We start from the raw sequence: 10,951 nt of genomic DNA on the forward strand, positions 1-10,951 counted from the left end.
ACATCTGAAGTCATGATTGATCTTTTTAAATGGTCTTTTTGATAAGTTATGGTTGTCCTTTGTCTCTCGATGATTTTAGGCCCTAACAGAGAAAGGAAGGATAAGGTGTTTAACGGAATGTAATAAACCTAAAAACGGTTTTCTCCTACATTGGTGTATCCGGTCCACGGCTTCATCCTTACTTGTGGGATTCTCTCATTCCCTACAGGAAGTGGCAAAGAGAGCACACAGCAGACCTGTCCATATAGCTCCCCCTCTGGCTCCGCCCCCCAGTCATTCTCTTTACCGCTCTGAACAAGTAGCATCTCCACGGGGGTGGTAAAGAGTATGTGGTGTTAGTTGTAGTTTTTATTTCTTCTATCAAGAGTTTGTTGTTTTAAAATAGTGCCGGTTTGTACTATTTACTCTACAACAGAAAGTGATGAAGATTTCTGTTAAAAGAGGAGTATGATTTTAGCACCAGTAACTAAAATCCATTGCTGTTCCCACACAGGACTGTTGAAACCAGAGAACTTCAGTTGGGGGGAACAATTTGCAGGCTTATCTGCTTCAGGTATGATCAGTCATTTTTCTAACAAGACCAAGTAATGCTAGAAGACTGTCAGTTATCCATTCTGGGATAGGTAAGCCATTTTCTTAGACTCAGTAACAGAATTAAGGCTTATAACTAGGGCTCTATGCTGGTTGACACTATTGTGGGCTAAGTCGATTACTTTTCTCCAACATTGGTGTGTCCGGTCCACGGCGTCATCCATAACTTGTGGGAATATCTCTTCCCCAACAGGAAATGGCAAAGAGTACAGCAAAAGCTGTCCATATAGTCCCTCCTAGGCTCCGCCCACCCCAGTCATTCTCTTTGCCGTTGCACAGGCAACATCTCCACGGAGATGGTTAAGAGTATGTGGTGTTTAGTTGTAGTTTTTTATTCTACTATCAAGAGTTTGTTATTTTAAAATAGTGCTGGTATGTACTATTTACTCTGAAACAGAAAAAGATGAAGAGTTCTGTTTGTGAGAGGAATATGATTTTAGCAGCAGTAACTAAAATCGTTTGCTGTTTCCACACAGGACTGTTGAGATGAAATAACTTCAGTTGGGGGAAACAGTTAGCAGACTTTTCTGCTTAAGGTATGACTAGCCATATTTCTAACAAGACTGTGTAATGCTGGAAGGCTGTCATTTCCCCTCATGGGGACCGGTAAGCCATTTTCTTAGTCTCAAACAGAATAAAGGGCTTAATATGGGCTATAAAACTGATAGACACTTTATGTTCACGATCGATTGCTTTATTTGGGCAGTTTATACAGATTGAGGTTGATTTTCACACTTATAAACTTTGGGGAACGTTTTTTAACGTCAGGCACTGGTTTAGACACCTTTTCAGTCAGGAAGGGCCTTCACTGTAGTAGGCTGAGCCTCATTTTCGCGCCATTACTGCGCAGTTACTTTTGAGAACAAGACATGCAGCTGCATGTGTGTGGATCTGAAAGTAGTTGAAAAGGTTCCTAGAGTTTGGTAAAGTCGCAGCAAAGGCTGTAGCTGGGACTGTAGAGGGGTTAAAACTGTAACCGGCTCCGGTTTCTTCATTTTAAGGGTTAAAACTCTGAAATTTGGGGTGCAATGCATTGAATGCTTTAAGACACTGTGGTGAAAATTTGGTAAAATTTGAACAATTCCTTCATTGTTTTTCACATATTCAGTAATAAAGTGTGCCCTGTTTAAAATTTAAAGAGAAGACCAGAGACTCACTCCGTTGGTGGCTAACCCAGGATCACCTGTCCCAGGGAATGAGCTTCCGCAGACCAGAGTGGGTCATCGTCACGACCGACGCCAGTCTAGTGGGCTGGGGCGCGGTCTGGAACTCCCTGAAAGCTCAGGGGCTATGGTCTCGGGAAGAGTCTCTTCTCCTGATAAACATTCTGGAACTGAGAGCGATATTCAATGCTCTCAAGGCTTGGCCTCAACTAGCAAAGGCCAGATTCATAAGATTTCAATCAGACAACATGACGACTGTTGCTTACATCAATCATCAGGGGGGAACAAGGAGTTCCCTGGCGATGAGAGAAGTGACCAAAATCATAAAATGGGCGGAGGATCACTCCTGCCACCTATCTGCGATCCACATCCCAGGAGTGGAAAACTGGGAGGCGGATTATCTGAGTCGTCAGACATTCAATCCGGGGGAGTGGGAACTCCACCCGGAGATCTTTGCCCAGTTGACTCAATTATGGGGCATTCCAGACATGGATCTAATGGCGTCTCATCAGAACTTCAAGGTTCCTTGCTACGGGTCCAGATCCAGGGATCCCAAGGCGACTCTAGTGGATGCATTAGTAGCGCCTTGGACCTTCAACCTAGCTTATGTGTTTCCACCATTTCCTCTCATTCCCAGGCTGGTAGCCAGGATCAAGCAGGAGAGGGCCTTGTGATCTTGATAGCTCCTGCGTGGCCACGCAGGACTTGGTATGCAGACCTGGTGAATATGTCATCGGCTCCACCATGGAAGCTACCTTTGAGACAGGATCTTCTAGTACAAGGTCCATTCGAACATCCAAATCTAGTTTCCCTTCAGCTAACGGCTTGGAAATTGAACGCCTGATTTTATCTAAGCGTGGGTTTTCGGATTCTGTAATAGACACTCTGATACAAGCCAGAAAACCTGTAACTAGGAAGATTTACCATAAAATATGGAAAAGATATATCTGTTGGTGTGAATCCAAGGGATTCTCATGGAGTAAGATCAAAATTCCTAGGATTCTTTCTTTTCTCCAAGAAGGTTTGGATAAGGGATTATCAGCGAGTTCTCTAAAGGGACAGATTTCTGCTTTATCTGTCTTATTACACAAACGACTGGCAGCTGTGCCTGATGTTCAAGCTTTTGTTCAGGCTTTGGTCAGGATCAAGCCTGTTTACAGACCTTTGACTCCTCCCTGGAGTCTGAATTTAGTTCTTTCAGTTCTTCAAGGGGTTCCGTTTGAACCTCTACATTCCATGGATATCAAGATGTTATCTTGGAAAGTTCTGTTTTTGGTTGCTATTTCTTCTGCTAGAAGAGTTTCTGAGTTATCTGCTCTGCAGTGTAATCCGCCCTATCTGGTGTTCCATTCAGATAAGGTTGTTTTGCGTACTAAACCTGGTTTCCTTCCAAAGGTTGTTTCCAACAAGAATATTAACCAGGAAATAGTTGTGCCTTCTTTGTGTCCGAATCCAGTTTCAAAGAAGGAACGTTTGTTACACAATCTAGATGTAGTTCGTGCTTTAAAGTTCTATCTAGAAGCAACAAAGGATATCAGACAAACATCTTCTCTGTTTGTCGTTTATTCTGGCAAGAGGAGAGGTCAAAAAGCTACTGCTACCTCTCTTTCCTTTTGGCTGAAAAGCATCATCCGATTGGCTTACGAGACTGCCGGACGGCAGCGTTCAGCCTCCTGAACGCATCACAGCTCACTCTACTAGGGCTGTGGCTTCCACTTGGGCCTTCAAGAACGAGGCTTCTGTTGATCAGATATGTAAGGCAGCGACTTGGTCTTCCCTGCACACTTTTGCCAAATTCTACAAATTTGATACTTTTGCTTCTTCGGAGGCCATTTTTGGGAGAAAGGTTTTGCAAGCCGTGGTGCCTTCCGTTTAGGCAACCTGATTGGCTCCCTCCCTTCATCCGTGTCCTAAAGCTTTGGTATTGGTTCCCACAAGTTATGGATGACGCCGTGGACCGGACACACCAATGTTGGAGAAAACAGAATTTATGCTTACCTGATAAATTACTTTCTCCAACGGTGTGTCCGGTCCACGGCCCGCCCTGGTTTTTTAATCAGGTTTGATGAATTTATTTCTTTAACTACAGTCACCACGGCACCCTATAGTTTCTCCTGTTTTTCTCCTGTCCGTCGGTCGAATGACTGGGGTGGGCGGAGCCTAGGAGGGACTATATGGACAGCTTTTGCTGTACTCTTTGCCATTTCCTGTTGGGGAAGAGATATTCCCACAAGTTATGGATGACGCCGTGGACCGGACACACCGTTGGAGAAAGTAATTTATCAGGTAAGCATAAATTCTGTTTTTATTATGTTTATGTGACATTTTAAGTGTTTTTTAAAATTAAACACTTTTGGGGAATTTATTGACGCCTAATCTTGTCAGAAAGGCCCCTTCACTCTGGAATGCAGAGGAAGGAGGCCTCATTTTCGCGCCTCAGTTGCGCAGTTGCTTTTCACTAGGCAGTTCATGCAGCTTCACGTGGAGTATCTAGAGCTTGGAAAAGGACTTCGGAGAGGCTTATTACTTATTTGAATAACCCCTAAGGAAGGTAAAACGCCGCAGTAGAGACTGTGGCGTGGGACTGTAGTGTCTTTAACCGGTTAATTACCGTTATTAGCTCCGGTTTGGGCATTTAAGGGTTAAATTGTCTGAAAATTGGTGTGCAATACTTTCTAAGCATTAAGACACTGTGATGAAAATTTCATAAAGATTGGATATTTCTTTGATGGTTTTCTGACATTTCTGTAATAAAGTGTACACTTTTATTATTTAAAGAGACAGTAACGGTTTTGTATAAAATAACTTTTATTGCATTAAAACTCTGCCTAAGTCTAACATGTCTGTGCCTTCAGATAGCCTATGTTCTATGTGCATGGAGGCCAAGGTGGTTCCCCCATTAAATGTATGTGTAAAGTGCGCAATAGCGTCCAAACAGATAAAGGACAGTACTGTCACTTTTAAAGATGTTGCCCAAGATGAGTCTTTAAATGAAGGTAGTGGGGATAGTTCATCATCCTCTCCTTCTGTGTCAACGCCAGCTTTGCCCGCGCAATCGATACCTAGTACATCTGACGCGCCTATGGCTGTTACTATGCAGCAATTAGCAGCAGTAATGAATAATTCCTTAGTAGCCTTTTTATCCAAAATGCCAGCTTTTCCTAGAAAGCGTGATTGCTCAGTTTTAAATACAGAGGATGAGCAAGCAGACGCAGGGGATAATTTATCTGTGGTACCCTCACATCAATCTGAGTTGGCGGTGAGGGAGGGCCTGTCTGAGGGAGAAATTTCTGACACAGGAAAAGTTTGTCAGCAGGCAGAGACTGATACCATTGCATTTAAATTTAAACTAGAACACCTCCGCGCCCTACTTAAGGAGGTGCTAGCTACACTTGATGATTGTGATCCTTTGGTGATTCCAGAAAAATTGTGCAAAATGGACAAATTTTTAGAGGTCCAAGTGCACTCTGATGCGTTTCCGATACCCAAGAGGGTGGCGGATATAGTGACCAAGGAGTGGGAGAAGCCAGCTGTACCATTTGTTCTTCCCCCTCCTATATTTAAGAAAATGTTCCCCATTGTTGACCCCAGAAGGGATGCATGGCAGACGGTCCCTAAGGTAGAGGGAGCAGTTTCAACATTAGCTAAGCGCACAACTATACCAATAGAGGACAGTTGCGCTTTCAAAGATCCTATGGATAAAAAACTAGAAGGGTTACTTAAGAAAAATTTTGTTCAACAAGGTTTCCTTCTGCAACCAATTTCGTGCATTATTCCTGTCACCACGGCGGCGTATTTTTGGTTCGATGAACTAGAAAATTCGCTCCAGAAGGAGACTCCTTATGATGAGGTCATGGACAGAATTCACGCACTGAAGTTGGCTAATTCCTTTATTTTAGATGCCGCTTTTCAATTAGCAAAATTAGCGGTGAAAAATTCAGGTTTTGCAATAGTGGCGTGCAGAGCGCTTTGGCTAAAATCTTGGTCGGCGGATGTGTCTTCCAAAACAAAATTGCTTAATATTCCTTTCAAGGGTAAGACCCTATTCGGGCCAGAATTAAAAGAGATTATTTCAGACATCACTGGTGGAAAGGGCCATGCCCTTCCACAGGATAAAGCTTTCAAAGCAAAAAATAAGTCTAATTTTCGTTCCTTTCGCAATTTCAGGAACGGACCCTAGCTCTACAGCCTCTAGACAAGAGTGTAATGCATCCCAGCCCAAACCAGCATGGAAACCATTGCAAGGCTTGAACAAGGGAAAAAAGGCCAAAAAGCCTGCTGCTGCTACCAAATCAGCATGAAAGGATAGCCCCCGATCCGGGACTGGATCTGATAGGGGGCAGACTCTCTCTCTTTGCTCAGGCTTGGGCAAGAGATGTCCCAGACCCCTGGGCTTTAGAGATTGTCTCTCAGGGGTATCTCCTAGAATTCAAGGAACTTCCTCCAAAGGGAAGGTTTCACATGTTTCGCTTGTCTTTAGACCAGACAAAGAGACGGGCATTCTTACATTGCGTAGAAGACCTTTTAAAGATGGGAGTGATACACCCAGTTCCAAAAGCAGAACAAGGACTGGGTTTTTACTCAAACCTGTTTGTAGTTCCCAAAAAGGAGGGAACGTTCAGGCCAATTCTGGATTTGAAAATCCTAAACAAATTCCTCAGAGTTCCATCATTCAAAATGGAAACTATTCGAACAATTTTACCAATGATCCAGAAGGGTCAATACATGACCACAGTGGACCTAAAGGATGCATACCTGCATATTCCGATACACAAGGTTCACCATCAGTTCCTAAAGTTCGCCATCCTGGACAAACATTATCAGTTTGTGGCTCTTCCCTTCGGATTGGCCACTGCTCCAAGAATTTTCACAAAGGTGTTAGGGTCCCTTCTTGCAGTGCTAAGGCCAAGGGGCATTGCGGTAGCACCTTACCTAGACGACATCTTAATTCAGGCGTCGTCCTTCCACAAAGCAAAGGCTCATACGGATATGGTTCTAGCCTTTCTAAGGTCTCACGGGTGGAAGGTGAACGTAGAAAAAAGTTCTCTGTCCCCGGTCACAAGGGTTCCCTTCCTGGGAACAATAATAGACTCGGTAGAGATGAAAATTTTTCTGACAGAGGTCAGGAAGTCAAAACTTTCAAATGCTTGTCGAGTTCTTCATGCCATTCCTCAGCCGTCTGTGGCTCAGTGCATGGAGGTAATCGGTCTAATGGTTGCGGCAATGGACGTAGTCCCCTTTGCCAGAATTCATCTCAGACCACTGCAACTGTGCATGCTCAAGCAGTGGAATGGGGATTATGCAGATTTGTCTCCACAGATACAAATGGACCAGAAAACCAGAGACTCGCTCCTCTGGTGGTTGTCTCAGGATCACCTGTCTCAGGGAATGAGTTTCCGCAGACCGGAGTGGATCATTGTCACGACCGACGCCAGTCTCTTAGGCTGGGGCGCGGTCTGGGACTCCCTGAAAACTCAGGGTCTATGGTCTCGGGAAGAATCTCTTCTCCCGATAAACATTTTGGAACTAAGAGCGATATTCAATGCGCTCCTGGCATGGCCTCAACTAGCGGAGGCCAAATTCATAAGATTTCAGTCGGACAACATGACGACTGTGGCGTACATCAATCATCAGGGGGGAACAAAGAGTTCCCTGGCGATGAGGGAGGTATCCAGGATCATCAATTGGGCAGAGGATCACTCCTGCCACCTATCAGCAATTCACATCCCAGGTGTAGACAACTGGGAAGCGGATTATCTGAGTCGTCAGACTTTCCATCCGGGGGAGTGGGAACTTCATCCGGAGGTTTTTGCCCAGTTAACTCAAATATGAGGCATTCCAGATCTGGATCTGATGGCGTCTCGGCAGAACTCCAAGGTTCCACGCTATGGGTCCAGGTCCAGGGATCCCAAGACGACATTGGTAGATGCCTTAGTAGCGCCTTGGTCGTTCAATCTAGCTTATGTCTTTCCACCGTTTCCCCTCCTCCCCAGGCTAGTAGCCAGGATCAAACAGGAGAAGGCTTCGGTAATTCTAATAGCTCCTGCGTGGCCACGCAGGACTTGGTATGCAGACCTGGTGAATATGTCATCGACTCCACCATGGAAGCTACCTTTGAGACAGGACCTTCTAGTTCAAGGTCCATTCGAACACCCAAACCTAGTTTCTCTGCAACTGACTGCTTGGAGATTGAACGCTTGATTCTATCTCAGTGTGGGTTTTCGGAATCAGTTATAGATACTCTGGTTCAGGCCAGAAAACCTATAACCAGGAAAATTTACCATAAAATATGGCAGAAATATCTCTGTTGGTGCGAATCCAAGGGTTACTCATGGAGTAAAGTTAGGATTCCAAGGATACTTTCCTTTCTCCAAGAGGGATTGGAGAAAGGTCTGTCAGCTAGTTCTCTGAAAGGACAGATATCTGCTCTGTCTGTCTTGTTGCACAAATGTCTGGCAGCCGTGCCATATGTTCAGGCGTTTGTACAGGCTTTAGTCAGAATCAAGCCTGTTTACAGACCTATGACTCCTCCATGTAGTCTAAATTTAGTTCTTTCAGTTCTTCAAGGGGTTCCGTTTGAACCTTTACATTCCATATATATTAAGCTACTATCTTGGAAAGTTTTGTTTTTGGTTGCTATTTCTTCTGCTAGAAGAGTTTCTGAGTTGTCGGCTTTGCAATGTAATTCACCCTATCTGGTGTTTCATATGGATAAGGTAGTTTTACGTACCAAGCCTGGTTTTCTTTCCAATTGGAATATTAACCAGGAAATAGTTGTTCCTTCTCTGTGTCCAAACCCGGTTTCTAAAAAGGAAAGTTTGTTACACAATCTAGATGTGGTTCGTGCTTTAAAATTCTATCTAGAAGCAACAAAGGATTTCAGACAGACATCATCCTTGTTTGTCGTCTATTCTGGTAAGAGGAGAGGTCAGAAAGCTACTGCTACCTCTCTCTCCTTCTGGCTTAAAAGCATCATCCGATTGGCTTATGAGACTGCCGGACGGCAGCCTCCTGAACGAATTACAGCTCATTCCACTAGAGCTGTGGCTTCCACATGGGCTTTCAAGAACGAGGCTTCTGTTGAACAGATCTGTAAGGCAGCGACGTGGTCTTCTCTGCACACGTTTGCCAAATTTTACAAATTCGATACTTATTCTTCTTCGGAGGCTATTTTTGGGAGAAAGGTTTTGCAAGCAGTGGTGCCTTCCGTTTAGGTTACCTGACTTGTTCCCTCCCTTCATTCGTGTCCTAAAGCTTTGGTATTGGTTCCCACAAGTAAGGATGAAGCCGTGGACCGGATACACCAATGTAGGAGAAAACAGAATTTATGTTTACCTGATAAATTTCTTTCTCCTACGGTGTATCCGGTCTACGGCCCGCCCTGGCATTTAGTCAGGTTTAAATTTTTATTTTTGTACACTACAGTCACCACTGCACCCTATGGTTCTCCTTTTTCTCCTAACCATCGGTCGAATGACTGGGGGGCGGAGCCAGAGGGGGAGCTATATGGACAGCTCTGCTGTGTGCTCTCTTTGCCACTTCCTGTAGGGAATGAGAATATACCACAAGTAAGGATGAAGCCGTGGACCGGATACACCGTAGGAGAAAGAAATTTATCAGGTAAACATAAATTCTGTTTTTAATATAAAATGATCTTCGGTAATTTAAAATATTAATCAAGAACTGTAAGTTTTATTTTGTGGAAATATTATAGGAACAGTAACAAAATTGTCGCTTTTATCCTCATCCAGAGTATCCTTATATACTTGTTAACTGCTTTATTGAAGTGTGGGTATTGATTTTTCTTTTTTAAATGGTCTTTTTGAAAAGTTATGGTTGTCCTTTGTCTCCCAATGATTTTAAGTGGATGAGTGAGCCTTTCTAAGATAAGATCAAAATTATCTAAATCTCTCTACTCACTTTGTAGGGTTCTGGATGTAAAGGAGAGGCATATACATAACAAGATAATGCTCCAAAAAAAACCCAAAGATTTTGTGTGATTTCTCTCCACACTGGGGAGTTTTTGAGCATCAGGCCCTAAGAGAGAAAGGAAGGATAAGGTGTTTAACGGAATGTAATAAACATAAAAATGGTTTTAAATAATAAATATGATCTCCGGTAATTTAAAAAATATGTGGAAATATTATAGGGATAGTAACAAAAGTGTCTTTTATCCTCATCCCCTTTTTTTTAAAGATGAAATGTTGTAGGAGGAGTATTAGGTCAAATGGTATTGGTATTTATGGATGTGCAGATGTAAAGCTTGTGTTAATCTCTTCTGAAAATTCCACTGATGGGACAGATCACACTAAAGTTCATCTGGAGCCATATTTTCTACACATTAGAAAAAGATTAGCGGAGCCAGCAGGATATACAACCAGTTTCTGTAGTGTAGTGGTTATCACGTTCGCCTAACACGCGAAAGGTCCCCCGTTCAAAACCGGGCAGAAACATCCTTTTGGACCGGTGAAAGTTCCTTCTTCCATTACGGCATAGTTTGGAAACTTCTGCATATCCTGTGTTGTTTACATCGAACTACTACCAGTTATACCACTCGTGGTAAAAGAGTGGATGCACCTTTTCAATCAGTTTTTGTAGTGTAGTGGTTATCACGTTCGCCTCACACGCGAAAGGTCCCCGGTTCGAAACCGGGCAGAAACAATTTTTTTTCTCATTTGAAATCAGAGAGTGTTCTAATTAATTCTTTAACTGTAATTCTGATAGCTATTCATGCAATGCTAACATAAATTCTTGGTATTTATGGATGTGCAGATGTAAAGCTTGTGTTAATCTCTTCTGAACATCCCACTGATGGGGCTTTTGTGTGCCTCCCAGGATGTGTTGGGATGTCGGTTCGAAACTAAGCAGAAAAAATGCTGTTTTATACTGGGAATCAAAGAAAGTGTTAATTTTGCCCTTTGCTGTAATTTTGATGGCTTTGGACGTAAAAGTGGTAAATTTTGTCTATTTATTCCTGAGCTAATTTTAGGCTTTTCTCCCCGTTTAATCAGTATCTTTTTCTTTGGAAATCCGAGGTTTATCATTCTGCTTTTACTGTAATTTTGTAATACTTAGAGGTATCTTGATAAAACTAAATGGCTTTCTAGAACAGCGTTAAGTAGTAAACAAGAGAAACATCTGAAGTCATGATTGATCTTTTTAAATAGTCTTTTTGATAAGTTATGGTTGTCCTTTGT

At 43.1% G+C, this 10,951-nt stretch overlaps 2 non-coding genes across 2 annotated transcripts; both read left to right on the forward strand.

Moving 5' to 3' along the window:
* The first annotated feature begins 10,134 nt into the window (after positions 1–10,134).
* TRNAV-AAC (transfer RNA valine (anticodon AAC)) lies at positions 10,135–10,207 on the forward strand. The gene has a single exon. It is a non-coding gene; the product is annotated as a tRNA-Val (tRNA).
* A 135-nt stretch (positions 10,208–10,342) lies between these two features.
* On the forward strand, positions 10,343–10,415 carry TRNAV-CAC (transfer RNA valine (anticodon CAC)). The gene has a single exon. It is a non-coding gene; the product is annotated as a tRNA-Val (tRNA).
* Positions 10,416–10,951: the final 536 nt, after the last annotated feature.

This window comes from Bombina bombina, chromosome 4, assembly GCF_027579735.1.
Source record: "Bombina bombina isolate aBomBom1 chromosome 4, aBomBom1.pri, whole genome shotgun sequence".
Lineage (NCBI taxonomy): Eukaryota > Metazoa > Chordata > Amphibia > Anura > Bombinatoridae > Bombina > Bombina bombina.